This window comes from Marmota marmota, unplaced genomic scaffold, assembly GCF_001458135.2.
Source record: "Marmota marmota marmota unplaced genomic scaffold, marMar, whole genome shotgun sequence".
Classification (NCBI taxonomy): Eukaryota; Metazoa; Chordata; class Mammalia; order Rodentia; family Sciuridae; genus Marmota; species Marmota marmota.
The window spans coordinates 21,722,893-21,739,323 of NW_025999990.1; the positions used below are offsets into that span (position 1 = coordinate 21,722,893).

At 41.4% G+C, this 16,431-nt stretch overlaps 1 protein-coding gene across 3 annotated transcripts in view; it reads right to left on the reverse strand.

Annotated features, from left to right (window-relative positions):
• The window catches only part of Slc14a2 (solute carrier family 14 member 2), a 435,358-nt gene that overhangs the window by 166,507 nt on the left and 252,420 nt on the right, over positions 1-16,431 (reverse strand). For all 3 annotated transcript variants that reach the window (XM_048806295.1, XM_015482241.2, XM_048806296.1), the window contains one exon: positions 659-724. The gene's annotated coding sequence lies outside the window, so the exon portion shown is untranslated. The remainder of the gene's footprint in view (positions 1-658; positions 725-16,431) is intronic.

The window sequence follows — 16,431 nt, forward strand, 5'->3', positions numbered from 1 at the left end:
GTCTGAATCCCCTGACATCTTGGAGACTACTACCTTCTTTCCTCATTCGTACCAGCTTGCCCATCCTGAACAGCTTCTTTTTTTAGTGCTCTGTGTAGGTATAGAGCAGCTGATCTGCCTGTCAAGCAATCAATAAATCTGTGCTTGGAAATAGAGTAGTTTTCATCAGAAAGTGACCTTAAGATAACATTTACATTGCTGAAGAAGTCATTCCAAACCTGAACTAGTAGCATCCCAACTCAGGCCCTCCTGGTGACATGAAACAGGAAAACTAATGAAGTGTGGAGATTATTAATGACTTTATCTTTTCTCTCCCATCCCCTCTCCTTTTTCAAACTTGCAATTATGTTCAGCAGTGTCAGATCTGTTCATCTATTTTTGACATATAAATAGAACCTCTCCCTTTGGAATTTTGCAGAGGAAATAGCCATGTGATTATGCTAGTCATGACTGAAGGCAACGGAGAATTGAGCTGGGAAGACACCGGCACAGGAGACAGGTCTTCAGCTTTCCTACCTGCTCAGGCCAATCACTGTCCCTCAGTGGTAACAGTGACCTCAGAGAGGAACATAATTCTAGTTTTTCATGGTATCATTATTGGTGATAACAGCTATTTTAGAAGACACAATCATAGCAGCAAGTTCTAGAACACACTTACAATTTCCTCAGTCACAGTGGTCTTGTGAACTTCTGTTTGTCTTCAAGTAGTAAGCAGGATATAGTCCTGTAAAGAGAGTGCAGGTCAGAAACACAGGAGCATTCACATTGCTGTTTTTAAAAAAATTAATAACATTTATTCTTTTTAAAAATTCTAAACTAAACCAAAAAACACAGATTAAGAAACAGGACATCCAATTCCTTTATTTTTCCACCATCCAGGTGTAACTACTAATAACCCATGAGACACTTAGATTGTTTCATGAAAAAAGAAAAAGAAAAAAAAAATACAAAATTGGTTTTAGTTTACAAGACAAGGACCATACTTCACATACTGTTTGTGATTTTCTTGTCTTGTTGAATAAGATATTATGAATACCTTTCACTAATAAACAGACTTCAGCTTTGGTCAATAGCACCCAAGATGGGTCCCAGTGACCCCTGCCTCCTCCTGGTCTCATGATTGTGTAATTGTGTAATTCACTGCCATCGAGTGTTGGTTGAACCTCTGACTGACTTCTCACCAACAGAACAGGGCAAAAGCATTGAGATGTCATTTCTGAGATTAGGTGACAAAAAGACTCTATCCTTGATTCATACTCTCTTGCCTTCTGACTTGCTTGCTGTGGTGAAGCCATGTCATGAACTGCTCTGCAGAAGTGCCCATGTGTCCAGGAATTGCAGGACACTTCTGACCTACACCCTGGGAAGAGCTAAAACCTGCCCAACCATGGGAATGAGCTTGAAAGTGGCTCCTCTCCACAACAAGCCTAAATGCCTGTGGTCCCAGAAGACTCCTTCTCCGCTGTCTTGTGAGAAAACCGAGTCAGACCCTGTTAAGCTGTGCCCAAGTCTCTGACCTGCAGGAACTGTGACATATGTTGGTTGTTTCAAGTCATTATTTTTTAGGGCATCACAGTCATAGATAACTAGAATAATCCACAAATTTTTAGTAGCTGTTCAGAATTCTAATGTAAGACTGTATCAAAATTTACTCAATCTTTTATTGCTGCACATTTTGGTTATTTTATTTGTTTTCCTATTATAAATGAGGCTACAATGAATATTGTTGTAGCTAAATCTTGGTGCACATTCTTCATTTTAAGAATAAATTTCTCAAAGTGGAATAACTGGATTTTAAAGGTTAGGCTTCATTTAAGATTTTAATAGGTTATTTCTCAAACATTTTCTGTAGAATCATACCTATTTGTACTCCTGATAGCTATAGTTGGGAGTGTATGTTTGGTTAATTCTAACCACTGCTATTTGAGCTGTGTTTCCATGCAAACCAATTAGAAACAAAAACAAAACCAAAGAATAAAAACAGGTAAGGTGAAGTCAACATACAACAGGCTCTTTTGAAAATCCTAAGTTTATTTAAGTCACACAACAGGTTTTTCAATAAATTCAACTTTTATATTACCAGGCTCAACCAGCTGAATTCAAAGGATATTCTTTTCAAAACATTTTGTACCCATAGATACCACCACCATTTCCAAATTGCTGCCCCCACTGTTGGGGAAGAATAAGTATTTTAATAAATGGCATGTATTTTAACAGGCTCTAAGCCCTGCTGTTGGCTTAAGCTAAGGGTGCAATTTCAGGCATCTAAATAAGTAAATAAATGAGGAAAAAAATCCATGTTAATTGCAGTAATTTGCGGGACTTTCAAATTCTTAATTAAGCAATAAAATAGGATTCATTAACCATGCCCACTGTAGATGGCTCATATAGATCACCATTATGACCAAAACCAAGACCTAAAGTCACTGAAATAAATGAAATAACAGAGATCACTGGTGCATTATTGGCCAGGAGGTATAGGCACAAAAGGAGGAATGAGAGCCACACAAAATACCTGTCCTCCGTAAGTGGTCCCCTTCCTGGTCGAAGGATTACATGATTCCAAAACGTTTTCCCTGGACAGGGAGTCATACTCCTCTTTCTTAATCTTTGGGATGGGTTCTTCCTTCAAGGCTCACACAAACTTCTCTGAGCCTATCTAGCAATATTATCAACTTTCCCCAACCATCCTCAGGTGGTTTGGGTGCCTGTCTGTCTGCCTCATCTCTTGGTAAGTCTTAATAGTCTTCTACAAAGGAGTGAGGGAGAGAAGAACTTTGTATATAACTAGAGATACTCTGACTCATGTTGCATTTTGAAAGTTGAGCATTGTACTAATGGAAGAATTTGTAATTCATCAATTAAACTCACTTTTGATGAGGACAACTGCTTAGCTGGACAGGACACCAGACATTAACTGGGACAGCTTTGGAAAACTAGAATGCTTGGTACCCTAATGAAAACCCATGTAGACACCAGAGCAGGGGTTAGATGGGAGTGAACACAGGTTTTCAGGTATATATATAAGAGGGAGCTTTGGTGAGGTTAACTATGGGGGTAATATCAGTGTGTCTGAAAGAAACATCACTGATGTGTCCAACTTGGGGAGAAATGGCCAGTCATTGCACTTCTAAAGAGAACACTAATGCAGACTGTGGAAATGCATCTCTTTCCTGCTGTCTTACTCATTTAATACTGATGTCTAGGCAGGTATGGGCACTCCATGGAAACAGGTCTGGGCTGGTATGGATGGCCAACTGTGGTCAGCTCAGGAGTGAGAAGTGTACATAGCATGAGCAATCTGGAGAATTCGGATGACTCAAGATAACAGAAGAATAGAAAGGAAAATTTCCATGATGATCTCTAAAAAGAATGAGGAGTCTTGCCTGTGCTTAGACATTGAAGTGTTTTGGGCAGATATGACATTTTTTTTTGGTGTTACCTACAGAGTCAAGTAAAATTAGAAATGAACATGTGCATATTTCAAATGCCTATTACATCCCCATAAAAAGTCACAGGTGTAGTCTGAAACATACTTCTTGTTCTCAGGAGATTTAAGGTATAGATTCCTTGAGTCAAAGCCTCCCTCCACTTGTGAGTAGGAAACGAGAGAGAAACCTACCCTAGTAGCTCTACTGACTGAGTCAGGCTGAGCTTTGCTTAGGAGGCCATCCACCATGCTGCAGATGCCCATGGAACTCACAAGGGGTCCCACAAGTGTCCACATCTTACAGTGTTCTAGTTCTCACAGAATCTTTCCTCCCTGGCTGCATCTGGATAATCTATAAGCTACAGAAGCAAGCCCTTGAGTCCAGTCTGTTGTAGGACTCAAGGGCTTGCTGCTGTAGCTTATAGATTATCCATGTTTCTTACCAAAATGGGGTAGAAATAAATCATTCTGACTTTAATTCTGTGAAGATGTACAATGAAAAAGATGAGTTTAGAGGCTCTGAATGCAGTTATGTCTCTACTATTTTATTTAAAAATTGCTTACTCATTTTTAGATTTATTTACTTCATTTAATAAATATTTATAAAGGACCTTCTCTTTTCTAATACAGTATTGGGTACTGGCTATTCACTGGGACCATCAGGGGTGCACAGTCCTTTTATGATGATTTTATGATGGCTGTATTAAGACAGCCCTGCCCACTTGTGCTGAATTCATTCCAAAACAAGAAGGAAAATGTGAAACAGAAATACAAGCCTCGCCTTCGTTGGCAAAAGGCTGCCCAAAGCTGGAAAGTTTAACCTAGAGCAGATAAATGCTGAAAGCTGTGTATGAACAAAGACCTCAAGCAAAGTGGGTTTGTGAACAATGGCACAAGTGCCATTATCTTTTGGAAACAACTGGTCCAAGGTGAATGGGCTGCTATAAAAGCATCCCACGTATTGCTTGGCTCCATTAAGAACAGGGAAGGTGGAACAGGCAGGAAAATATTTAGACATGCCATCTAAAGCATGTCTGTTAGTAAAGAAGACCTTAGGAGACAGTTTCTATACAAATTAGTCTTTTGATTCCAATATCTTCTTTTTTTTTCTGGAAAAAAGGGAAGGCTAAGTCAACATGTACATGGGCACATACAAACAACCCTGTGTTGGAGGTGCATCCCTGTGAATAAGAGAGACTTTACTTGATGCTATCATAGGCTGACAGCCTCTAAAGAAAGAGTTTATCTCAATCAAATAGGAGCCAGAATACAAAAGAAACCATTAGAGGAGTTCTTTAAACATACTCTAGGAGAAGGTAATAATCAGAGAAAACAAATAGACACAGATCATATACTCAATTGTGCCATGAAACAAAAGGAAAGTATACCAAGAAAATTACCATAGAACAAATAGAAAAACAACAACAACAACAACAAAACAATAAAGCTAAGGAAATAATTAAGAATGTTAAGATAGAACCTATAGAATGGGAGAAAATCTTTGCTAGCTACTTTTCTGTCAGAAGATTAGTACCCAGACTATATAAAGAACTCAAAAAATAACACAATTAACAAATGAGCAAATGAACTAAACAGATACTTCTCAAAAGAAGAAATACAACTGGTCAACAAATATATAAAAAAATGTTCAACATCATTAGCTATTAGGGAAATAAAATTCAAAATTACCCTGAGATTTCATCTCACTCTAGTCAGAACAGCAATTATCAAGAATAAAAACAATAATACATGCTGGAGAGGATGTGGAGAAAAAGAAAAACTTTTACACTGTTAGTGGGATTATATTTTAGTATAATCACTGCGGAAATCAGTACAAGTTTCCTCAAAAGACTAGGCTTGGAGCCACCATATGACCCAGCTATACCACTCCTCCATATTCATCCTGAAGAATTAAGGTCATCATACTATAGTGATATATTCATACCCATGTTTATAGTAGTATAATTCACAATAGCCAAACTATGGAACTGACCTAGGTGTCTATCAGTGGATGAATAGATAAAGAAAATGTGGTATATATACACAATAGTTTTATTCAGCTATAAAGAAAAATAAAATTGTCATTTGCAGGAAAACGAATGGACTTGAGATTATTTTGTTAAGTGAAATAAGTCAAAGGTCTGGGTGATGTGTTTTCTCTCATATGTGGAAGCTAGAGAGAAAAAAGGAAAAAGAAAGGTGTGAGGGGGCGTTGATCTCATGGAAAGCAAAGGGATATCAGTAGAATAGAGGAAAGGGACCAGAAGATGGGAGGAGGGAGGAAGGAGGAAGTGCTGGAGAGGGATATTGGCCAAATTGTATTGTTACATTGTGTGCATGTACAAATACGTAACAACAAATCCCATCAATATGTGCAACTATGATGCACCAGTTAAAAATATGGAAACTAAAACCAAACAGAACAACAAAAACTTTTTGTAATGAAGAAAATCATATAAATTAAAAGCTCCGGGAAGAAATGTCAAGACAACTGACAGACAAAAGTGAGCTGTTAGAGAGAGCTCAGAAGAAAAGCAGATGAGAGACAAAAGGCATCCCAAGAGTTAGGAACCCATCAGAGGAGACAAGAAGGTGCACAGATCCTGTTCAAAATACAAAACACGCATAAGAACAGGATTGATGAAGTGGGCAAGACACAGGGGTAATGCATGGTTAAAAAGGCTCAAGAACAAATGTGATAGACATGGAAGTAAATGGATCCAAATGGTCTGTGCATACGAATAAATGCAGAACTTGAGGAAGAGTATTGGAAAAAAAAATAGAACAGAAAATCTATTGGAAAGAATAAGATGAAAATATTCCCAGAAATAAAGTATTTAAATCTACAAAGAAAGCAAAAAACAATAAGAAATAAAATATAAACTGTCTCAAGAAAAATTGATACAGAGATATCAACCCCAGTGTTGAAGAAATCCTCTTGCCATTTGAACAAACAAAAACCAACACTAACAAAATAAAGCAAAACCAAGTACAAAATCTCTTTCTGAAGGGGGAAAGTTAAGTAGGTTTCACAGCTTACCACAGCAACATGATGCTTACAAAACCTCATTAAGAATTAAATACCTTTTTTTATACTGCAACTCTTGCTCAGGTACACATGTTACATGAAACACCTATTACCCAGCACACATGTGACCTGGATTTTGTCTGGAAATACACCAGAAGCTGAACTTCAACCCACCAGTAGAGAATGGAGAAACTATGATGGAAAGACTGGTGGTGAGTTTTTAATAAATGTAATGTATGATTATGTCAAACAAATAACAAACTGGGGCAATTATGATGGAAAAAACAATATAAATATTTGTGAGTTACCAAAATGATAAAAACACTGAAACTAACAAAATTTTAAAAGTGAGGGGAGAGAGAAGGTGACAAATAGTGAATGATCTAAAGTTGGTACTTAAGGGTAATGAATCAAATAATAGAAATCTGTATGAAAGGATATTAGTAAAAATTAGCAGAAACATCATTATTGTTATGGTTTGTATGTGAGGTGTCCGTCAAAAGCTCATGTGTGAGACAATGCGAGAAGGTGCAGAGGAGAAAAGATTGAGTTATGAGACCCTTAGTCCAATCAGTGAATTAATCCCCCTGATGGGATTAACTGAGTGGTGACTGGAGGTGGGTAGGCTATGGCTGGAGGAGATGGGTCATTGAGGGCATGCCTTTGGAGTATATATTTTATATTTGGCAAGTGGATTCTCTCTCTGCTTCCTAATCATCATGTGAGCTGTTTTCCTCTGCCACACTCTTCCACCATGATCTTCTGCCTTACCTCTAGCCCCAAGGAATGGAACCAACTATCTATGGACTGAGACCTCTGAAACAGTAAGCCCCCAAATAAACTTTTCCTCCTTTATAATTGTTCTGGTTGAGTCTTTTAGTCACAGCAGTGAAAAAGCTGACCGAGGTTATCATCATCATCATCATCATCGCCATCAATTATGATTGAATATGGAAGGAAAGTAAGAGGCTGAAAAAGAAGAACATCATAAATTTCACCAGCTTGCAGAGCTCACAGTCAATAGTGAAGGGAATAAACACATTTTATAGTATCATAAAGATAACCAATGAAAGAATAGAATATATTAAAACCTTTTGATAAATATCTATGAAACCATATGCAAACTACATTGAAATAAAACAAGCCACAGACCATAAGTAAAATTTTAAAAAGAAGCAACAGAAACAGAAAGTATAGAATGTTAAGACAAATCACATTATGAATGTGGGCAAGACATAGTGGTAATGTGTCTGATATCAAGAATTCCTGCAACCTGAACAAAAATGCCCTTTTCAAAGTGATTGACTGTTACTCCCACATTTCAGGCACACTTGACACCCCTCAACCCATGCCATGCATATACATCATCTCTACATTCTTTCTGACCTGCTTCTTAGTTCCCTTCCTTGTGTCCTCCTCCCTCTCTCTGCATATCCATGTTATCAAAAATATAAATGTAAAATGTTTATCAGTCAAAATAATTCCTCAGCTTCAATTATAAAGTAAAAATCAATTAGATACTTCGAGCAAGAGACTATTAAAACAAAATGACTAGAAGATTGAAAATTAATAAAAAATGGGCAAAGGCCAGAAAAGACCAGAAATAGTCAAATAAGCAAAAAACAAAACAGAAAAAAAATGAAAACAAAAACTCAGAGATCCTAATTTTAATGTCCGAAATATATCAGACAAGATTGATTTCAACATATCAAACAGTAAATGACACAAAGACGGGGATTTTCTTGCAACTTACAACAATGCTCTAAGCACTATGAATATTTATGCACCAAAAAAGATAGCAGTAACATTTATTAAACTAAAAAGAAAAGGAAGAAATATATAAATAGAAACAGAATAATGCAATTTCTTTAGAGAATTCTGAATGGTTTTGGAGTCACATTATGTTTCATTTGCAGATTATCTTTACTTTTCAATGCCTTGCATTTGCACCAACAGCTTTAAGAAAATTTTGACTGTGTCTCCCTTCCTGTCGATGCTTCTGTAGCTCTCCAGACCTGCTGCATGAATCCTGGTTCCTCCACACTCTGAGCCTGCCTAGTGCTCTAGCCATCTCCCTCTCCTCATGTATACAGACATCCCCCAAATTAGGGACTCTTTTCTCCATACCTCCTCATGTTTGCCTTGTCCTGTGGCATTTCCTCTCCCTGGACACTTGTTATTCCCTCTGGTAGCAGGTGAACAAAAGACTTTCATGAACATTTCACATTTTCTGGGAAACCTTCTTTGCTTCCAACCCCAGTGTGCATATGACATGATTAGTAGATGCTCAAAGCCCATAACTATCCCATGTGTAACTAACCCAGGTGTAACTAACCCAGGTGTAACTAACCCAGTAACTAACCCAGAGAAACCTTTACTCCACCTTCTTTCTTCATTTCCTATGCATGTAGGTTGGGTACAAAGGCCTGCCAATTCTTCCGTTAGTCTTCATTTCCTCTGCACCACTTGACCCACTGCATCTCCGGGCTTCTCTGAGTATTTTGCTACCAGTCTCGACCTCCCCTGTGGATGCAGAATTGTGTCCCTGCATCCATCTACCAGCTGATTGAGCAGCTGCTTTGCTCCAAGGTCTCCAATGGGTCACTTTCCTTTACAATCAATTTCTTTGTCTAATATCAAGAATTCCTACAACCTGAACAAAAATGCCCTTTTCAAAGTGATTGCCTGTTACTCCCACATTTCAGGCACACTTGACACCCCTCCACCCATGCCATGCATATACATCAACTCTATGTTCTTTCTGACCTGCTTCTTAGTTACCTTCCTTATGTCCTCCTCCCTCTCTCTCCATATCTCTCCAAATCCTGCTTCAAGATCAGGGGCAACTCTCCAGGCCCCTCAGTCCACAGATCTCTACTTTGAACTCTTCTGATGTTTATTATCAACAACTCAGTTTGACTTTTACCTTAATTCATGCTGTGACTTGTACTTTATTTGCACATGTTTCATTTCATCAGATAGACAATAAGCTTCAGGGATCATATTTTATGCTTCTTCTACATTATTCTTGACATCTTACAAGGGACTGAGAATATAGTAGGTACTTAGCAATCATAAATGCTTTTTTGGAATATAGAATCCATTGCTTCTGTTTCTGTCATTTAGCAGGATGCTAGCTCACCTGAATCCTAAGCCTTAGACTGTCTCCTCCTCTTTTCCTTCATTAGAATGACCCCAATTTCTAATTGTCATCTCATAAGTATTCACCTGCCCTAATTAAATACAATAGAATTGCTTAATATTATAAAAACTGCTTCCTTTCCACCGTCTCAGTGGACCCTCACATCACGCTGTGCTCTATACAACGTGGAGTGTCAACTCCTTTTACAAATGAGGAAATAAAGTCAAGAGTGCAAGACCACCCAGCATGCCGCTGGCGAAAGTGGGCCAAACCTCCCAGTTCCTGCTTCTAGTCCGGTATTCTTCACAGTGGAGCAAACTGCTATACTTGCTCGAGTTTCTAGAACTTCTCTCTGGAAGTATGAATGTATATTTTTAAAGCATCGATTTTTGCTCACATTTCTCTTCATTTTGCTTTGATTTCTCCTTCCCGGTGAAGATGTTGCCTTCTTCCCTGATGGCAAGCATTCTTTTCTTTTCTGAATGACGGCCTCACTCCTTCCTCCTTTGGTCCTCTTTGCTGGAGTTTCCACTTAGCTCTGCTACCCCCTGGAGAACTGTTCTGGCTTAATGCTTCCTGCATCCTTTCAAATTGTTCTTGCTTCTCAAATCAGGGCCTCCTGCAGGGCTGGCCTTCTCAGCTAATGAAGAGCCTCCAACTGCAGGCACTGCTCTGACCAAGTATCCCCATCCTGCTGGGAAGTGCGGGTGGAGGTTGGTGGTGGAGGGGAAGGAAGTACCTCCTTGATGCTCTGCAAAGGTGGGCAGAGACTCTGCTGATACAGCTCTGGTGAGCCCTGGAATTGGCTGGCACTTGGTTTTGTTTTGAGTAACTCTCCTCTCCCTGACCCCCCAACACTGTCTTCAAATTGATTCTGTTTCCCTTCCTCTAAGAGAGCTCATTTATAGAATGTTTTTCCCCCTTCTAAATGGTTCTATGCTATCATTTTATAATTTGCATGCACGGAAGGTTGGGTGAGGGAGAATAACATTTCTAACCCAGTCTGAGTAGAAACAACCTTAATATTATGTGCTTTGGAAGGTGGCTGAAGTCACCCTTCAGCAAAATTGTCCCTTAGGTAAAGCGAGTTTTTAGTTGTCTCAGTCATGGTAGTAGACACCTATTATTTTTACCCCCTCCTTTCCTAACAACTATGAGGGGAGCAGGTAGTCCAGACTGGGTGCAGCCTAGAACTTCACCTCCCTGGCTATCATGATGGCCTGAGAGGTTAGCATGTGACCTAAGCTAGTCAGTTCCTATATTAGTGTTGCACAGTGAAAGCCAACTTTCATTTCTGGCTATTGAACTGTCAGAATATCAGTCTGACGGGGCTGATGCCAGATTCTCAACAACAGCCCATTTGAAGAAATGACATAACAGCCACAGGAAAGCATGAGTGGGGGCTGAGGGATGGGTGGTATCAATATCCCCAATTCTAGTTATTCATGAGGCCAGCTCTGACACCTCAGTGTTCAGGAGCTTGGCTCCACGAGCCTATAAATCACCTTTTACTGCTTAAGCCAGTTTGATTTGTTAATTGCAACCAAGAGAGTCCTGGCTAATATAATCCCTTCTGTCAGTGATTTCCATCACGAGTCCCAGCTGCCCTTGTACTGTCCCCCAACTACCCAAGGCCAGGTGTCCTTACAGAGCAGCACTGTGGGTTTCTCGGAGATGGATTCTTGCCTGCTCTGAACCCTGAAAATCCCACCCCCACATGGACATTCTCCCAGGGTCAGAAGTTGAGATATAAAATGCCTGTGTCCCTGCCAGAATCAGGGATCCAAGGGCAGGGGTCTCTGCCTGCTTTGTTCATGATGTGCCCATCTGTCTAGCTGGGGCAGGGGGCAGAGTGGGCACATGATGAATATTTGCTAAATGAGAGAATCAGTGAGTTAGGCCATTGGTTCATTTATAGAACTACACAGCGGACTCAGCCACTTCTCTTTTTCTGCTTAGACATCTCCAGCCACTGACCACTGCATCCCAAATTTAACCCTCTCTATTCTCTAAGCTCAGTCTACCTGTCTAGCTTTGCCTCTGTCAACTCCCTTACTTGTTCAAAGAGCCTCGTTGTGTGCAGTAGGAGATTAGGTAACCCCACTGTGGTCTGTTTCTGCAGCCTCTGTGCCCTCGCGTGACAATTCCATCCATCCGGGCTGCTTATTCTCTCTGCATTCCACAATCCCACCTTTTGAATGCATGCCTGTGGGCCCAGTTCAGATGGACCTCATACATTACTCCTCATGTTCAGAAAGAATTTCATGCTCCGCTGAGCCGTCAGAGCAGTCTCCAGCCGGGAGTCTCTCTTAACTTGTACCAAGGTGAGTTCCTGGGGCAAGTGCCATCCCTCCCTGAGTGGCCTGCAGGTTCCCTGGGTGAGGTCTCCCATCTCTCTTTGTTCATCACTTTTTCCTATGTCCTCCTTTTCTCCATCACCCACCACTGCACTTCCCTGCCAACTGAATCCAACGCAGACTCACACAAAGCAGAAACATTAATACACAGGCAAATCTGTGCAATTCAGTGTAAAACAGCAAGCTCTGACCTGTCTGGGACAAGCACGTGGAATCAAGCTGGGTGGCTTATCTGCCAACTGGAATAATCATACAGACCTTATGGGCCTAGAGCTGACAAACAAAACACACTCTTAGCCCAATGCCAGGCACGGAAAGTGCTCAAGAGGTAAATGTTAGTTACTGCTCTGGGGGCATCTAGAAGGTCAGAAAACACTGTCCTATTCATCTCTCACCCAGTGGAGGTATGTCCTATTTGCAACATGAGTTTTCTCCATGTCATACTTAGTAATGTGTCTCCCACATCTTGTTCCTCTTGATCAGTTGCCTCTCTACGAGCCAACCTGCCAGTTACTCTGCATTTGGACTTGACCCCTGGCCACAGAGGCCCCACCTTGAGGAGAGTATTTCCTGGGCCAGTGGGTATCTGACTGACCAAGCCTGTGGGCTGCCTGTCCCAGGTAGGTTTTTATGGTTCTCCTGAGGTAGGGCACTGAGGAAAGGAGGTGGGGAGGAAAGGAGGATACAAGAAAGGATGGGAAGAGGGAAAATGGAGGATGGGTAAGTTGGAATGAGGCCTCTGGCCCAGACCCAGGCCCCTGTATGTTCTGCCGTGGGATGCCAGGGAAGGCCATGGTCTGCCATGGACTCTCTGCCTATGCCCATTCACCTCCCTGCCCTGGATCTTAGAGAGTTGAGACAAAACTGGGATCCAAAGCCTGCCTGGCTGCTTTCATGAACCCCCCTTTGCCACCAGAACTGCAAAAATGCAGCTCTGTGGCTGATTTGGGGCTCTCTTTTCGTTTTTCCTCTGCATGCATTTGATGCATGGACACAGTTCCTTTGGCAGCTACATCTTTCTTACTGAAAACCGCAAATACAGCCAAGGGTTACTGTGGACTGCCGCTCTGCTCTGGAGATTGCTTTCTCTTCATCTCTTCTTTCATTTCTGCATTTATCTGTCTGTCTTGAGGCCTCCTCTGCTTGTCTCAAACTTTGTGTCTGTTTTCTCCTGTGAGCTGCTACCTGTGTGATCACCATCTCTCCTCTTTCTGCCATTTCTCTACCCTTCCATTGTCTGTTTCTGTCTCATTCTGATGCTCAGCTCTTCCTGGTTACTCTCCTCCCCGTGTGCATTCTGGCTTTCCCTCCTGCTCCATCTTGCTGCCACGGTGCTGCCTCGCTGAGAAGGGGACAATCTATCTGTCAGAGACAGGCTCCGCCAACCTCGACCACCTCTCTCCCGCTGCTGGCAATTATCTGGAGGTTGGCACAGGGCCCGGAAACTGCCGCTTGCACCGCCCCGCGGCCCAGGGCCCGCTCCTCCATGCCAGCCCCCTTGGAGGATCACTTGGTGCTGTGCCCAGGATGTGACAACCTGCAAAGGTCACACATACTCTAGAGAAGATGGACTGTTCTGCGAGTGGAATTGACATTGGGCAGATTTGCACACGACCCTCTATCAGACTTTTCAGCATTTCCCAGAGGTGAGGACAGAACAGCAAAAAAAGAAAAAAGAAAAAAGGAAAAGAAATCTCACACTGTACCACACCCCTTACACACACCTTGACATTTGCCACACATCCCAATTTTTTATTTCATTTTTTATAAAGGAGGCTTTGGAATCTACCTTACTTGAAATTTTTAAAATGAATTCATCCATAAGACTTCCTTAAAAGTTGACAGAATGCTTGATCCCAGACTGGGAGTGGACCTTACATTTATAGGCTGCTGACCAGTTCTGTAAACAGAGTCACAGCTCTTGTCTGACTGTCTCTATCTCTGTTTGTCTCTGTCTCAGAAGTTGATGGCGTTTTAGAGCTGATGGGGACTTGTGAGGTTATTTATTCCAAATCCTTCAGCTGAAGATGAGGAGAAGCTAAGCTACCCTCAGTGAGTCAGCTAGTTGATAGGCAGGGAAGAAAAGAGCTGGGGGTTTAGGCTCCTGTAATGTTGTCACTCTGCGCCTCACCCCTCTGTTGGGAGGTATGGTGGAATTCTTATTCTGTAACTAGGGAGAAAATGGGGGCTCCCAGGAAGAGAAATGATTCTGTCCAGTTCATTGAGTTATTAGGTGTTAGGATTTGGATATCTCATTGACTTGAAAAGATGTTCTTGCAACCAGTCAACTAACCTGGCAAAGCACCCTAGTAATGGAGAGAGGAGGGGAAGGGCGGGCAGGGAGATCATTCTGGGCTGACTCGAGACTCAGAGCTGAGGCAAAGCCCTGCATGAAAGTGCTTGATCATGTTCAGTAGGTCTTTGCCAAGGGCCTGTCATGTGTCCTGGGTTCATTACATGAAGCGTTACCCATGTCCTCTGCATGCAATGCTGTATCCCACATACTGTCACACAGAGACCTTCTTGGACATGGGATTCTGCAGCCATTTCCCCACCAGTGCACTAAGGCTTTACCCCTACATGCTATGGTTCCAACTCACCCAACACTGGAAAAACCCTCACTGAAAATGGAAGTATGCAAAAAATAAATAAATAAATAAATAAAGACTGAAAGGTTAAAGACTATCCTATACACTTGACTATGACCAGATGAGGCTCACTCTTGGGTCAAGTGTAAAGCCATAGATGAACAGCCTTGGTCATTCTCTGGTGGCCTTCAAACTATAATAATAGCTGTCATTTACTGAGCATCTACAATGCAGCTGACACTAGAGGCCTCTAAACTAGAAGCTGCCCCCACATTGTCTCTATTAATCCTCACTCTGCCCCACAAAACAGTGACATCACTGCCAGCTCTTTTCCTGAGGCTTTTGGGAGACCAAAGTCACACAGCTGCTTGGTTGAGGGAGCTGGGTGTTCCTCACTACTCCACCCAAGTATTTCTTGTTCACCTGACTTACAGGGAACCCAGGTTAGAGGTAGCAAAGGGGCAGAGGCTTCATATGGTGACTTGGTGGTGCACAGCTCATGCCATAAAGAGAAGCAGGCCAACCCATGAGTGGTGGCAGATGGGACTCTTTATTTGGGGCTGAACTGGCCTGTACACTTCTTGGGCTCCAAAAGGCATTCTGTATCAGAACACATTATAAAAATGGACATTTGTCAGACAATTACCAGAAGGGCAACAAAAATTAGTGTATGTTCAGCATGTGTTGTTTTAAAATGGAAGGAATCTTCATAATGGTGTCAGTGACAATAACAGAAACCAAATATTGAATGGCTTATAGGTGACAAGCGTTTTGCCGAGTGCCTCATTTAAGCTGCACAAAACTCTGCAAATTAGGCATGATCCCATTTTTGCTAGAGAGGAAATGAGAATGCAAAGATGTCAAAACAAAACAAAAAAACAAAAATAAAACCCCCACGGAACCTTTGCAGATTTAAGTGTAGAACTGGGACTCAAATGTCAATCCACCTGCTTTCAAAGCTTTTCCACCTCAGGCATCTCAAGGAATATATACTATCATTTAGAAAGCTTCCCTACTAAATAATTAAAGCTCCAGAGTTTCCCTAGTACTTAAAAGGCTATATTTCAATCACCTGGAATAGTCTGAGGCAGAACATCGTCTTTGACTACACTCTTCCTTTGCTCCAATTCCAATTGTACATTTCAGAACCCAGACTCCAGTGGACAGTATATACCTCCTGCCTGGCAGTCCCACTATGGGATCCTAAAACTGGGAAATTTATGGGCTCTGCTAGATGGTGCGCAGGTCCCTCGCCTGCTCGAAATGCAAGACACAGACCCACAGACTCTCTACGGAAACCAGGGCTTGGCTCCAGCAAGTCAGCCAGCTCTAAAAGTCTATGCCTTTGGTACTGAGGTTTTATTTCCCTTTCAATACTGTTATGGGGGACAGTTGACGAAGAAATGCCCTATATCTCAACAGACTCTAGATTTATGGTGTAGTATGAAAATATTTGCCCTGTGTTTGAAACTGCTGAAGAGGGAAAAAGAAATGTTGTTGTCTTTGTATTTATGAAAACAGAAACACTGATTTTTTTTGCTTGGGGTTTGTCACTCTTTTAATGATAACTTGATGTTTTCTGGGGCTTGGAGAAGGCCAGGTTTCTTGCAGAAAGACTGGCAGCTGGGAAAATATGAAGTTCTTGTTTTACACTTTCTACTCCACCCTCTGCGTTTCTCCCACCCCATCTTCCCTTTTTAATTCCCACCTGTGTGATCCCAGGCCCTGTATCACCTCTGACTTTCCCAGGAAGGAAAACAATCTAGTGTTAGTTCACAGTAATTATAAACAGCTGATGGGTTGCAATCTCTTTTTGATTTTTGTCTTTAAAAAAAAATACTGGAGATGAGCAATACTCCCAAGTACATGATTACTCACAAATGATG